General features: G+C 39.4%; 1 protein-coding gene and 1 pseudogene across 1 annotated transcript in view; both read left to right on the forward strand.

Moving 5' to 3' along the window:
• The window catches only part of CAMKMT (calmodulin-lysine N-methyltransferase), a 461,032-nt gene that overhangs the window by 195,725 nt on the left and 251,321 nt on the right, over positions 1-13,986 (forward strand). The gene's annotated exons all lie outside the window — the stretch shown is intronic.
• On the forward strand, positions 13,427-13,525 carry LOC142431250 (U6atac minor spliceosomal RNA; annotated as a pseudogene).

Here is a 13,986-nt window from a genome sequence, read left to right on the forward strand (position 1 = left end):
ATTTCCCCTAGTTCTGTCATCAGTTAGAGAAATGGATTTTTGCATAGAAGACTGTCAGTGGTTCCCGCATACCAGAGCAGCTCACTTCAATGTCACAGTGTTGCACCAGGTGGCCTTCTAAGAGTCAGCTTAATGTGATTTCAAATGATAGGGTAGAGAATGTGAGGGAAATTAAAATAGTATCATACTTATGATTTAAAAGCAAGTTAATTACAAGGGCTTGTTAATAAACAAAGAAAAATTCAGAATGTATTATCTGTTATATAGCATATCAATAACAAGTGTGATGCTTTGAAAACAAAAAAATCCACCACTATGTGACTTTGAGATGACTTAAAAATATTTAATTAAATTGTTGACAAATGTGCTAGGCTACTAATGGCCTGATAGCATTTTGAAAGAATTTTCAGATATCCATTTTAGCTTTTGAGGCATTTCTAAAAGCATTGTTTAACTGAAAAGATTAGGTACATTGTTGACATATCTAGAAAATCACTGATCGTGTGTTTGATGTGAGTGATTCTAACACCCCTACTTTGTAACCTTCAGTCAATGCATTTTCACCAACTGGATAATATTTAAGGTTCTTAAAGGGCCAAAGCACATGCAGTAGAATTATTACTGCCTTTCATTTGACTCATGATTTGCTATTTTTTTATGGTCATGGGTGATATACATGCTGAATGCTTCTGTTTTATATATTGGAGTAAAAGATAAGGTAGGCTAGCTACTGTACTTAAAAGTAAAACACAGCCCTCAAATTCTGATTTTAATAAGTCATTTTGAAGTTTTAGTGTATAGAAAGTATATAAAGTGTTTACTCTAAAAAAAATCATTTTATTGGGGACTCTTACAGCTTTTATCACAATCCATACAAACACCTGTTGTGTCAAACACATTTGTACAAATGTTGCCATCATCGTTTGCAAAACATTTTCTTTTCTACTTGAGCCCTTGGTATCAGCTCATTCCCCGCCCCCAACCCCCCTTTCCTCCCTCATGAACCCTTGATAATTTATAAATTATTATTATTTATGTCTTACACTGAACCACTTTTTTGTTGTGTGTCCCCCTGGGGGGTGGTTGTATGTCGATCCTTGTGATTGGTTCCGCCTTTCCCTTCCCCTCCTGGTATTGTTATGCACATTATAGGTCCTGAGAGGTTTATCTGTCTTGGATTCCCTGTGTTGGGAGCTCTTATCTGTACCCGTGTAGATCATTAACCTAGCTGGATTTTTAAGGTAGAATTGGGGTCAAGATAGTGGGTGGGGGAAGCATTAAAGAACTAGAGGAAAGTTGTGTTCTGACTGGCTCATCTCTTCCTTGTGACCCTTCCGTAAGGGGATGTCCAATTTTCGACAGATAGCCTTTGGGTCTCCACTCCGCATCCCTCCTCATTCACATCAATATGGTTTTTTGTTCTGGGTCTTTGATGCCTGACACCTGATCCCATCGATACCTCATGATATCACAGGTTGGTGTGCTTCTTCCATGTGGGCTTTGTTTCTTCTCAGCTAGATGGCCCCTTGTTTATCTTCAAACCTTCAAGACCCTAGATGCTATATCTTTTAATAGCCATGCCCCATCAGCTTTCTTCACCATATTTGTTTATGCACCCATTTTGTCTTCAGCAATTGTGTCAGGGAAGGTGGGCATCATAGAATGCCGGGTTATTAGAACAAAGGGTTCTTGCGTTGAGGGAGTACTTGAGTGGAGGCCTAATATCCATTTGCTACCTTAATACTTAACAAATAAATATATGTACATATATCTATTTCCCTATCATTATCTGTGTGTGTGTGTGTATATATATATATATATATGCGCCTGTATTTAGACCCCTATAAATGTCCTTTGCCTCCCGGTTCTTTCCTCTATTTCCTTTTACTTTCCTCTTGTCCCCCTATCATGTTTGGCTTTCATTTGGGTTTCAGTAATTCCTCTCAGCCACATTGCCCTTGATCAAGCCCCACTAGACATTCTGTGCCCTCCTCACCATCGATTTTAGATTAAGATGTTGACTATTTACTAACCTCTTACAATATTGGACTATATCCAGGTCTAGGTGTTTTTGTTTGCTTGTTTTTATTATTGTTAATTGCTTAATAATAGAGTGGCCTCAGGACCAATAATAAAAACACTCACCATTTTATAGCAGCTCTCTTGACATGGTGGGTTATGAGTTTGGCTGCTAACCACAAGGTTGGCAGTTCAAACCCACCAGAAGTTCTGAGAGAGAAAGATGAGGCTTGGTGCTCCTCTTAAAGATTTACAACTTTGGAATCAGTTGTACTCTGTCCTATAGGGTTACTATGAATCAGAATCTCTTGGATGACCATGAGTTTGGTTTTCAAGTGTGTTCTCACCGTTTTGATATCAACTTGGTGGGAGTATAATAAAAAGATTCATATAAAGTACAGATGTGAATATTTTAATCATATGGCTATGTACAGTTCATTTTATAGTAACTAGACCAACAGGATAGAATCTTCCCTCTTTGCAATAGTCTGGTAAGGAGTTAGTAAACCTCTCCTTTGAAAGATTACTCTAAGAAATTTTAATAGTTTTTGTTCCCCTCGATTTTTACAGTTAAGAATGAGGTCCAATTCCCAACAGGTTGATTTTTTAAATAATGAATCCAACACAACAAGGTTACACAGAGTTCAAGTCCTAGAAGTATCTGGCTCTTCTTACACAATATTTTACGTGGTTCTCCTTTTTAAAGTTGCCTTGTGTAATATACCGTGGGATAATTTGAGGCTGTACAACCTTGTTATAAAGGATTTCTTTGTACAAACCAGCTGTTTTAAGGCTCTTCAATGTTCTGACTGACAGCCCACAATGAGCACTGCTGTGCTGGTGTGGATACAGGGAGTTTCATTTGAATGAGAAAGACAGCTGACATTATGTTCAAACACGGTTTTACCAGAGGACAGAGCATTCTTCATCACAGGAGCAGAGAGCTGGGCCCCGCCATCTATCCTTTTCTCCACACAGCTTCCCATGTCATGATGATTGTTTTTCAATGTCATGTCTGCCTGCCTTAGCTAAATAAATAACACCAAATCTCCGGTACACATTGGCATCACTTTGACTCGAGGCTTGCCCATGGCATGGCAGTTTTGAGAAGCCTCTGAATCCCATTGCAGTGCACGCACCTTTCCTCAGTGACATGCAGGGGCCCTGTAAGAAAAAGAAAACAGGAGGTTTAAAGTACATTAAAATGGAACACAATTTCTGCTTGGTTGTTGTTAGCTTTGCTCTTGTCACAGAGTTCAAATGTTACATCATAGCTCAAGGGCATCCCTTAGAAGAGGGTATGCATTAGAAAATAAACAGCGAGCAAGGCTGCTTTTAGGGCCTGTTAAACTAAGCTAAGACAGATGTTGTGCCACTGTAATTGAGGAGTCGGGCTCTGCATGCTCTTTCTGTGTAGGCTCCACTCCACTATGTACAGTTTGCAGTGCATTCATGCATTCTCCCAGATGGCCCTGCAGAACTCTTGACTCATAGCGACACTGTATACAAGAGAAGGAAAACCGGATTGGTCTGGTTCCATTTTCATCATTGTTCTTATGTTTCAGCTCATCAGTGCAGCCACTGCGTCAAGCCATATTGTCAAGGGTCTTCCTCTTTTTCACTGCCTGCTGCTGCCGTACCAAACATGGTGTCTTTCTCCAGGGACTGCTCTCTCCTGACAACCTGTCCAAAGTACATGGGACAAATGCTGTACTCTTCTCAGACAGGTTTGCTCGTTCTTTTGGCAGTCCGTGGTCCTTTCAGTATTGTTTGCCAGCTCCGTCATTCAGATACACGGATTCTTCTCGGGTCTGCCTAATTCCGTGTCCAACTTTCACATGCGGATGAGGCCATAGAAAATACCACGGCTTGGGTCAGACGAATCCTAGTCCTCAAAGTGACATCCTTGTTTTTTTTGACACTTTCAAGGGCTCTAGTGCCATTTTAATCAATTAGCCCTCCCAATAGCTTCTTCACATTGTAGTAAGGTTTCAGCTTTGGCGTTTGAAGTGTTTATATCCTAGAGCAATAGAAAGCCATGTTGATCAAAGTTAGAATGCATAAATGTTGCTGAGTAAGAGATCACAGTGACTCATATTACCACATATATGAGGAAGCTTCAGAAAGTTCATGGAAAAATTCCATTTGGTCATAATTCTATTTTTCCATGAACTTTTTGAAGTCCTTTCATACTGGCATTTGAATTCAACAGGAAGTAAACTTGACTATCAGCTGACTATAGAATCAGAAAATAGTTCATAAAACTGGAACCATGTTTTGGCAGCATGAACAGGTATGTACTGATAAAATGGTGTATAAATATTTCATATGAACTAAACAGTTGAAAGTTTGTTGTTTTTCAAATTTAAAAAGCTATTTGTTGGGTCGATTCTGCTCATGGTGCCCTTACTTCATGTGCAGAGTTCAGCTACTCTAGAGTGGTTTCAGGCTGTGAACTTTCAGAAGTCTGTTCCTGGACCTATCTTTCAGTGCCCCTCTGGGTGGATTTGAACCACTAACCGCTCTGTTAGTAGTTGAGTAACTAACTGATTGAACCACCCAGGGACTCCTAAATTACAGGAAAAGTAAGAATAAAAAGGTAATCAAATTTTCCATGAACTTTTTGAAGTCTCCATGTACTTTAACCTCCACAAAGGTAAGCAATGTGCCATGTCCATCTCACGTACCAAATAGAGAACCTGGCATGTAGTAGGAACTGAATAAGTCTTTGTGGTACAAGTCTAGTTAGAGTTCAGTTGCTACCGCAGTACTTAAGAGACAGCCAGCCAACGAAAGTTTGGACCCCATTAGATGCTCCACAAGAGAAAGATGTGGAAATTTGCTTCTGGAAAGAGTACAGCTGTAGAAAATCCATGGGGCAGTTCTACTAAGATGCTGGCATGAGTTGTCATCAATCCCTGCATTTTCGAAGCCCCTTCATATATTAGAGTGCAAATAAACAATGACAGTGAATAATAATGAACACATACTTTGCAATTGGAAGACAAAGCAGGTGAATTAGCTTTGCTGCAGGGAAGGCAACACTATTAAGGCACATTCAAAGCAGAGTAGACGAAGAAAGGGAGTAATGAAGCTAAAAATTTTAATAAAGAATTTGAATTTTCCCTAAATGATTGAATGCCATGCTAGTGTACTTTATTTTATTCTGCACCATAGATACTGTGTTTTCTGTTACAGATTGAGGGTTTGTGGCCACTCTGAGTTGAGCATGTTTATCAATACTATTTTCCCAACAGCGTGAGCTCACTTCATGTCTATGCCACATTTTGGCAATTCTCATAAAGTTCCAAACTTTTTTTCATACAGCTGGGTCCCTCCCACTTAGCAAACTATGTAAGAGTGCCAGCATAAACTTTTATATACATTTGGAAACCAAGATATTCGTATGACTCACTTTAATGTGATATTTGCTTTAATTGCAGTGGTCTGGAACCAAACTTGTGCTTTCTCCATGGTATGCCTGCATTTAGCATAAATCCTGAGAAGCAGGGAAAGTGGCTGAAGCATGTTGAAGAAACGAGGCATTCAGGAAGGTGGAGTAGAGGAGATTCTCTATTGTGAACAGACCTTCAGTGGTAACTTCATTTGGATCCCAGGAAGGGAAAGAGTCAGATAGTTGACTCCATTTTATGTCATGAGGAAGGAGCCGGGACCGTGTAGTGGTTTACACACGGGGCTGCGAAACAGAAGGTCCCTTGTGGATCCCTCTGGAACCTCTGGCAGCTCTCTATCAGTGTACTGCTGCAACTGTTGTTGGATGGTCTTCAGCAAAATTGTACTTGTGTGTGATATCAGTGATATTCTGTATTTTGAGTATTCTGTTGGGCACCTTTATTTGGAATGGGTATAAATAGCAATCTCTTGCAGTCAGTGGGCCAATCAGCTGTCTTCCAATTTTCCTGGCATAGACTAGTGAGTGCTTCCAGTGCTTCATCAGCTTGTTGAAACATTTCAGTTGATATTCCATCAGTTTCTGGAGCCTTGTTTTTGGCTGATGCTTTCAGTGTAGCTTGGACTTCTTCCTTCAGTACCATTGGCTTTTGTTCCTATGCTGTGTCTTGAAATGGTTAGATATCATCTACTTCTTTATGGTACAGTGACTGTGTATTTTTTCAATCTTCTTTGGATGACTTCTGCATCATTCAACAATTTGCCCAAAGAATTTTTTAATATTTCAACTCAAAATTGAATTTTTTCTTCCGTTCTTTAGTTTAAGATAGGTTGAACATGTTCTTCTTTTGTGGTTTTCTAACTCGAGGAGCTTACACATTTCATTATAATATTTTACTTTGTCTTCTTGAGCTGTTCTTTGAAAATTTTTTGTTTACTTTTTTCCTTCATTTATTTCCTTCATTTGCCCTAGTTACTCTAGGATTAAGAGCAAGTTTCAGGTCTCTCCTGATATCCACTTTGATCTTTTCTTTCTTTTTGTCTTTTCTATGACCTTTGCTTTCTTCATGTGTGGTGTTCTTGATATCATCCATAGCTTATCGGCTCTTCTGTCATACGTGTTCTTTCCTTGAGACACTCTAAAAATTCAGATGAGATACACTCAAGATCGTATTTTGCCTCTCATGGATTTGTTTTTATTTTCTTCAGCTTTAACATGAGCTTACATATAAGAAATTAATGGTCTGTTCCACAGTTGATTGCTGGTCTGGTTTTAGCTGCTGATATTGAGCTTCTCCATAGTCTCTTCCCATCTGTAGTCAATTTGATGTCTGTGTTTTCCTTCTGGAGAAAACTGTATACTCACTGTTTGTGGTGTTGAAAAGTATTTGCTAAGTGAAGTCATTGGTTTTGCAAAATTCTATCATGTGATTTTCAGCTTTGTCCAGGGGTCCTCAAACTACATCCCGCAGGCCACCTGCAGCCCACCGAGGACATTTATCCTGCCTGCCAGGTATTTTTGCTGTCGCTGTCTGTCCTGCTTAGCAGCCGACTCATTCAATTGCATAGGAATTTATTCATAGTATTTTTTGATCATTTTATTGGGGGCTCGTGCAATTCTTATCATAATCCATCCATCCATCCATTGTGTCAAGCACATTTGTACATTTGTTGCCATCATCATTCTCAAAGTTTTGTTTTTTTTAAACTATCATCTGGCCCTCCAATGAGGGACAGTGAACTGACCCCATGTTTAAAAAGTTTGAGGACCCCAGACCAAGATCATCTCTTCCAACATCTGTACTTACCTTTTTTGTTTCCAATGTTTGCATTCCAATCACTAATAATCATCAGTGTATCTTGATCATATGTTTGATACATTTCTGCGTCACTATCTTCTGTGATTGGTGCATACATTTGAATAGTAGTTGTATTGACTACTATTCTTTGTGGACCCACAATTCTGGCACAGAGTAAGGTGGATCTTGACGCGTCTTTTTTGACGAATGCAATGCCCTTCCTTTTGCATCCGTCGGTCTGGCATTGTAAACTATCTGATTTTCTGTTTCAAAATGGCCACGATGGGTCAATTTCAGTTCACTAACACCTAGAATGTCGATCTTTATGCGTCTCATTTACCTTTTGCAACTTTCAATTTTCTTAGATGCATACTTTGTCTATCATAAGTTCAAATTACTCATTGATGCTTGCAGCTGTTTCTTCTCAGTTTGAGCATCAGCAGATGAAGGTCCTGAAGGATTGATTCCATCCATGCCCTTATGTTTCCCTGGCCTTTGAGAAAGCAGCTCTTCCTCCATGATGTTTTAAGTGCCTGCCAACGGAGGGGCTCGGCTCTGGCACTGTTTCTGACAACGTTCTGCTGCTGTTCCCGGGGTTCTCCGTATCTGACAATGTTTTGATGTGATCTGTAAGGGTTTCGGTGGCCAATTCCTCAGCCTATTCCCTCTTTGTGGTTTGTATTTAGGCTGGAAGCTCTGTTGAAACCTGCTCACGTTGGGTGGCCCTGTTGGTATTAGAAATACCAGTGACACAGCGTCCAGCATCACAGCGACACATGAGCCACCACAGTGTGACAAACTGACAGATAAGTGGCGGATAGCAACCTTTCAGGATAGGGTCAGACTGCCCCATAGAGTCCCCCAGGCTATAATACGAACTCAAGCAGACTTCCACACGTTTATCTTGTGGAATGAAACCTCAGACTTTTCTGTTAACAGCCGATTGCTTAACCTCTGCACCACCAGGGATGCCTGATTTATATACAAACTGATATATAGGGACCATATTTAGGGTTTCTGAGACTATAAATATAGGCACAAATAGCCTCATCTTCCAAGGAGCAGCTCAAAAAACCATCAAACTCACTACCATCGAATTGAGAAAAAAGAATTAGCAGAACTCTAGGCTGTGAGAAAAAGACATTGTACCCAACGACCCCATAGCATAGAGAACTGCCCTGTGGATTTCAGAGGCTGTAACTCTTTATGGGAGTAGAAAGTCTCATCTTTCTCCCATGGAGTGGCTCGTGGTTTGGGACTGTGGACCAACCTTGCAACTGCCCAATGTGAAATCACTGCACCTCCAGGATAGGTAGTGGGATTGAATTTAGGGAAGTAAGTCTGAATTCAGGGTGTCAGCACTAGAGCAGGGGGGGGGGGTGTTTCCCTCTCTGTTGGCCCTGGAGGAAGATCCTTGTATCTTTTGAGCTTTTGTTCCTTGGTGATCTTCATGTGGCTTTGCATCTATCTCCCCCATCTCCCCTCCCTTAATGCTTTCTTAATCTGCTCTTTTAAACCTCGAAGGAGATCCATTTAAAACACACCCAAACTGCCTCATTAAAATGAAAAAGAGAATCCTATTCCCAAATGGGGTTTGAACCACAGGTATAGGGTTTAGGATTTGCACAAATATTTGGGGGAATATAATTCAATCTGTAACTCAAACCACTTACCTTTTATTCCTTTTCAGATAAAGGATGGACAGGAGGACAAAGCAAACACATCAGAAGGAACACTCTTTCAGGACCCCTTTTAAGAAATTATAACAAATGAAAGGCAAAAATCAGGACAGATAATTCTTTATCTTAGAGTGATCTCGTATGTACTGTTTCATCGAAATATATACATTCTAAAAATTTCTGTTAATGACATGGTAGGGTAGCAGGCATAGATCTTCACATCCTGGGTAAAATGTCTGTTTCTCACATCCTAGAGCACTGCTGATTTTTTTCTTCTCTTACTGATAACTTGTTTTCCTCTTGTGAAGGGGACTCATCCTTGTATTGATTGATTCTCTGTCTGTAGGCCATTTTTTCTCTTGGGTTCTCATTAGCTATTTTTTACACTAACATGACCAATATACTCAATATATCCTTATGGCTTTTGTTTCCCGGGAGATAGATTGGACTTTCTTTCAAAGCTCTCCTCAAACTGCCACTTAGTCTCTTCATTGGGAAATGATCACAGTCTGTGGTACCTGCCTTAGGGAAGTCCAGTGTGGACTATGTCTGTACAGACATAAAATTTGTACTGATGTACATATATTTTTCCCTAATTAAAAAAATCATTTTATTAGATGCTCATACACCTCTTATCACAATCCATATTTGCATCAATTGTGTAAAGCGCATTTGTACATTCATTGCCCTCATCATTCTCAAAACATTTGCTCTCCACCTAAGCCCCTGGCATCAGGTCCTCATTTTTTCCCCGCCCTCCCTGCTCCTCCTTCCCTCATGAACCCTTGATAATTTATAAATTATTATTTTGTCATGTCTTGCCCTGTCCGATGTCTCCCTCCACCCAATTTCCTGTTGTCCATCTCCAAGGGAGGAGGTTATATGTAGATCCTTGTGATCGAGTCCCCCTTTCCAACCCACCCTCCCTCCACCCTCCTTGTATGGCCACTCTCACCACTGGTTCTGAAGGGATCATCTGTCCCGGATTCCGTGTTTCCAGTTCCTATCTATACCAGTGTACATCCTCTGGTCTAGCCAGATTCTTAGGGTAGAATTGGACTTATATTTTTAAACTATGTTAACTTCAAATTTACAGAAAATTTATATATGTACCTTTTACTTGCACTTACATACCCTTTACTCAAACATATAAATTGTTTTATTTTTTTTTCTCATTAACTTTAATCTTCTTTCACTCTAATTTACATAATTACTCTTATATATTTTTAATTTGCATGGAACACATTTGAGATCGTTAAGGTTTATTGTGCCAACCTGGCCGATAAGCACATGTGGGATTAATTGAAGGGCAGAGAGATAAATGACTCGGTGAGCCTCGCTTTTCTGGTCTCTTGCTCTCTGATGGTTGGACCAAGGTGCAGCTGCCTTAGCCAGTTCCCTGCTTCAGTTGGCAAGGCTCACCTCCTGTGAGACATCCCTGAGGAAAAGCCACATGGACCTACCCTGATGCAGCCTTGAGTGCTGGAGCAGCTGCGTGGAGATGCTTACACGTTCACTCATTCAGCTTTCCTCCTGCAGTCGGTGTCATTGTGTGTGTTTTGTGAGCTAGAGGAGGATTTCATGGGTTGATGTTGGACATATGGGCTTGCCCAGCACTGGGTTGGGATGCTTTCTTAATGTAAAATTACCCTTTACATAAAACTCTCTCATTTATACATATGAGTTTCCGTTGATTTGTTTCTCTAATCTACCCAGATTAACACATTTTTTGCAGCCACTTGGAGTAAAGTTACAAATATACTACCCTTTTATCTCTAAATACTTCCATATGAATTTTATAAGAACAATGAGATTCTCTTACATAATCATAGAACAGTTCTCTAAATCAGGAAATTGAATATTGGTTCAAACCTATTATCTAACCTACAATCCATATTCAGATTTTATCAATTCACAGTTCCTTTTAAGTATATTTCCCCATTCTGCTATCCATTTTGGGGCTTAGGATTTTACTTACTTATTATGTTCATTTAATTTTTTTAGTCTCAACCATTCTTCAAGCCTTACTTTCTCACTCTGATCTTGACATGTAAAAGAGTACAGAGCAAGTGTTTTGTTGATGTCCTACCAAGTAGGGTATCAGGAGTGCCTTTTGTTTCTTTGTGATCAAGTAAAGGTTTTGCAATTTTGGCAGGCATATCACATAAGTGGTATATCCTTCTTTGTCTCATTATTGGTAATGTTGACTGATCACTTGATGATAGTGTCAATGGTAATAAAATCTTATTTATTTCATTCTACAGTTATTATTCTTCTTTTTGTAATTAGTAAATAATTGTGGCAGGATCTTTTGAGACAGTTTAAACATATCCTTCCTTATAGCATCATTGATGAAGATCCTTTGAGACAGTTTAAACATATCCTTCCTCATATCATCATTAATGAATTTTGCCTGAATTAATTATGACTCTAATGATTAGCAAAGTATATTGTTGTGTTGTTAGGCCCCATCAAGTTGGATCTGATTCATAATGACCCAATGTATAACCGAATGACACACTGCCTGGTCCTGCCCCATCTTTGTAATTGTTATCATGTTCAAGCCCATTGTAGGCATTGGGTCAATCCATCTAATCCGAAGTCCTCCTCTTGTTTACTACCCCACCACTTTATCCAACATTGAATCCTTCGCCAGGAACTAGTCTCTCCCAGTGACATGCCCAAAGTATGGGAGACAGAGTCTCATTATCCTCACTTCCAAGAGGTGTCTTGGCTGTACTTCTAACACAGATTTGTCTGTTCTTTCTGCAGTCCATGATACTTTGAATAGTCTTCTCCAAAACTATAATTAAAATACATTGATTCTCCTTCTGTCTTTCTAATTCAGTGTCCAACAGTCACATGCATATGAGGCAATTGAAAATCCATGGCTCGGGTCAGGTGCACCTTAGTCCTCAAAGTGACATCCTTGATTTTCAACATCTTGAAGAGGTCTTGTGCAGCAGATTTACACAATGCAATGCACCATTTGATTTCTCGACTGCTGCCTTCATGAGCATCGATTGTGGATCAGAGCAAGACAACATCCTTGACAACTTCAGTCTTTTCTCCATTTACCATGATGTTACCTAATGGTCTTGTGAGGATTTTTGTTTTCTTAACATTGAGTGGTAATCCATCCTGAAAGCTGCAGTCCTTTATTTTCATCAGTCAGGTGTACATGTCTTCCTCACTTTCAGCACGCCAGGTTGTGTCATCTGCATATTTCAAGGTATTAATAAGCCTTCCTCCAATTCTGTGGCCACATTCTTCTTCAGATAATCCAGCTTCTCTGATTATTTGCTCAGCATATAAACTGAAAAAGTATGTTGAGAGAATATAACCCTGATACATACCTTTCTTGATTTTAAACCATCAGTATCCCTCTGTTCTGTTCACAAAACTACCGTATATACTCATGTATAAGCTGAGTTTTGTCATGTACAAGCCGAGCTTTTCAGCACATTTTTAATGCAGTTTTTGTGGTAAAATTAGGTGCCTTGGCTGATATTCGGGCTGGCTTATACTCGAGTACATGTGGTACCTCATGATCCCTGTACAGGTTTCATATGTGTATAATGAATTGTTTTGGAATTCCCATTCTCATCAAGGCTATCTGTCGGTAGTTTGTTATGTTCCACATGGTTGAATGCCTTTGCATGGTCAATTAAACATAAGTAAACATCTGTCTGATAATCTCTGCTTTGAACCAAGATCCAGCTGACATCAGCGTTGATGTCCTTCGTTCTACCTCTTCTTTTGAATCTAGCCTCAACCTCTTACAGCTCTTGTCAGTGTACTGCTGCAACCATTGCTGGGTGATCTTCAGCAAAGTGTTACTTACATGTGCCATCAATGATGTTGTTCTGCAATTTGAGCATTCTATTGGGTCACCTTTCTTTGGAATGGGTCAAAAATGCATCTCTTCCAGTCAGTAGCCAGGTAGATGTCTTCCAGATTTCTTGGCATAGACCGATGAGTGCTTCCAGTATTCCATCTGCCCGTTGAACCATTTCAGTTGGTATTGTGCCAAATCCTGGTGCTTGTTTTGGAGGCGATGCAGTACAGTCTATATACAATTGTTTCTTTTTTTATTTTAGTTTTTTCAGCACAGGTGTTTCTTGCTCATACACTACCTCTTGAAATGGTTGAGTATCAGCCAGTTCTTGTTGGCGCAGTGACTGTGGATTCTTTCATTTTCTTTTGCTGCTCCCTGCATCATTCCATATTCTCCCCTAGAATCCTTCAGTATCACTCTGGGTTTAATTCTTCAGTGCCTTCAGTTTAAGATACGTTGAGCGTATTCTTTTTTTTCTTTTTATGGTTTCCTGACTCTGGATTTTTGCACATTTTCATTTTAATATTTTACTTTGTCTTTTCAAGCTCCCCTTTGAAATTTTCTGTTCAGCTCTTTCGTTTCTCCCACTTGCCAAAGCTATTGTACCATTCAAAGCAGAACTTTGAGTTTTTTTCTGACACCCACTTTGATATTTTCTTTCTTTTTAATGACCTAATGTTGTGTTGTATGAAAGGAGAGGTTAGTGCTCCCCGTGACTAGGATGGAAGAGGCCCCTGGGCCTTACAACCTGCATACAGTTTAATGACCTCATGTTTTCTTAATATGTGATGTTTTTAATGCTGCCCTCATCAAGTCTTCTGTCATTAATGTGCAGTGCATCACACCTTGAGATGTTCTTAAAATTCAGGTGGGATATGTTCAAGGTTGTATTTTGGTTCTCATGGACTTGTTTTAATTTTCTTCAGTTTCAATCTGAACTTACATAAGAACAAGTGAATTTTTAGAACAATCTTTAAACAACTTTTAAAACAAGAGATTTTAAGAACAATCACATTTTAACTGCTGAGATTGACCTTCTCCCTTGTCCCTTCTCACGCGTATAATAAATTTATTTTCTGTGCATATATAGAGAAGTGTACATATATAGTTGCCTTTGTGTTGTTGAAAAAAAGATATTTGCGATGAAGAAGCCATTGGTCTTGCAAAATTCTATGATGTGATCTCTAATTTTTTCTATCAACAGGACTATTATTTTCTTCTTTTTTAATATCATTTTACT

The sequence above is a fragment of the Tenrec ecaudatus genome, chromosome 17 (assembly GCF_050624435.1).
Source record: "Tenrec ecaudatus isolate mTenEca1 chromosome 17, mTenEca1.hap1, whole genome shotgun sequence".
Lineage (NCBI taxonomy): Eukaryota > Metazoa > Chordata > Mammalia > Afrosoricida > Tenrecidae > Tenrec > Tenrec ecaudatus.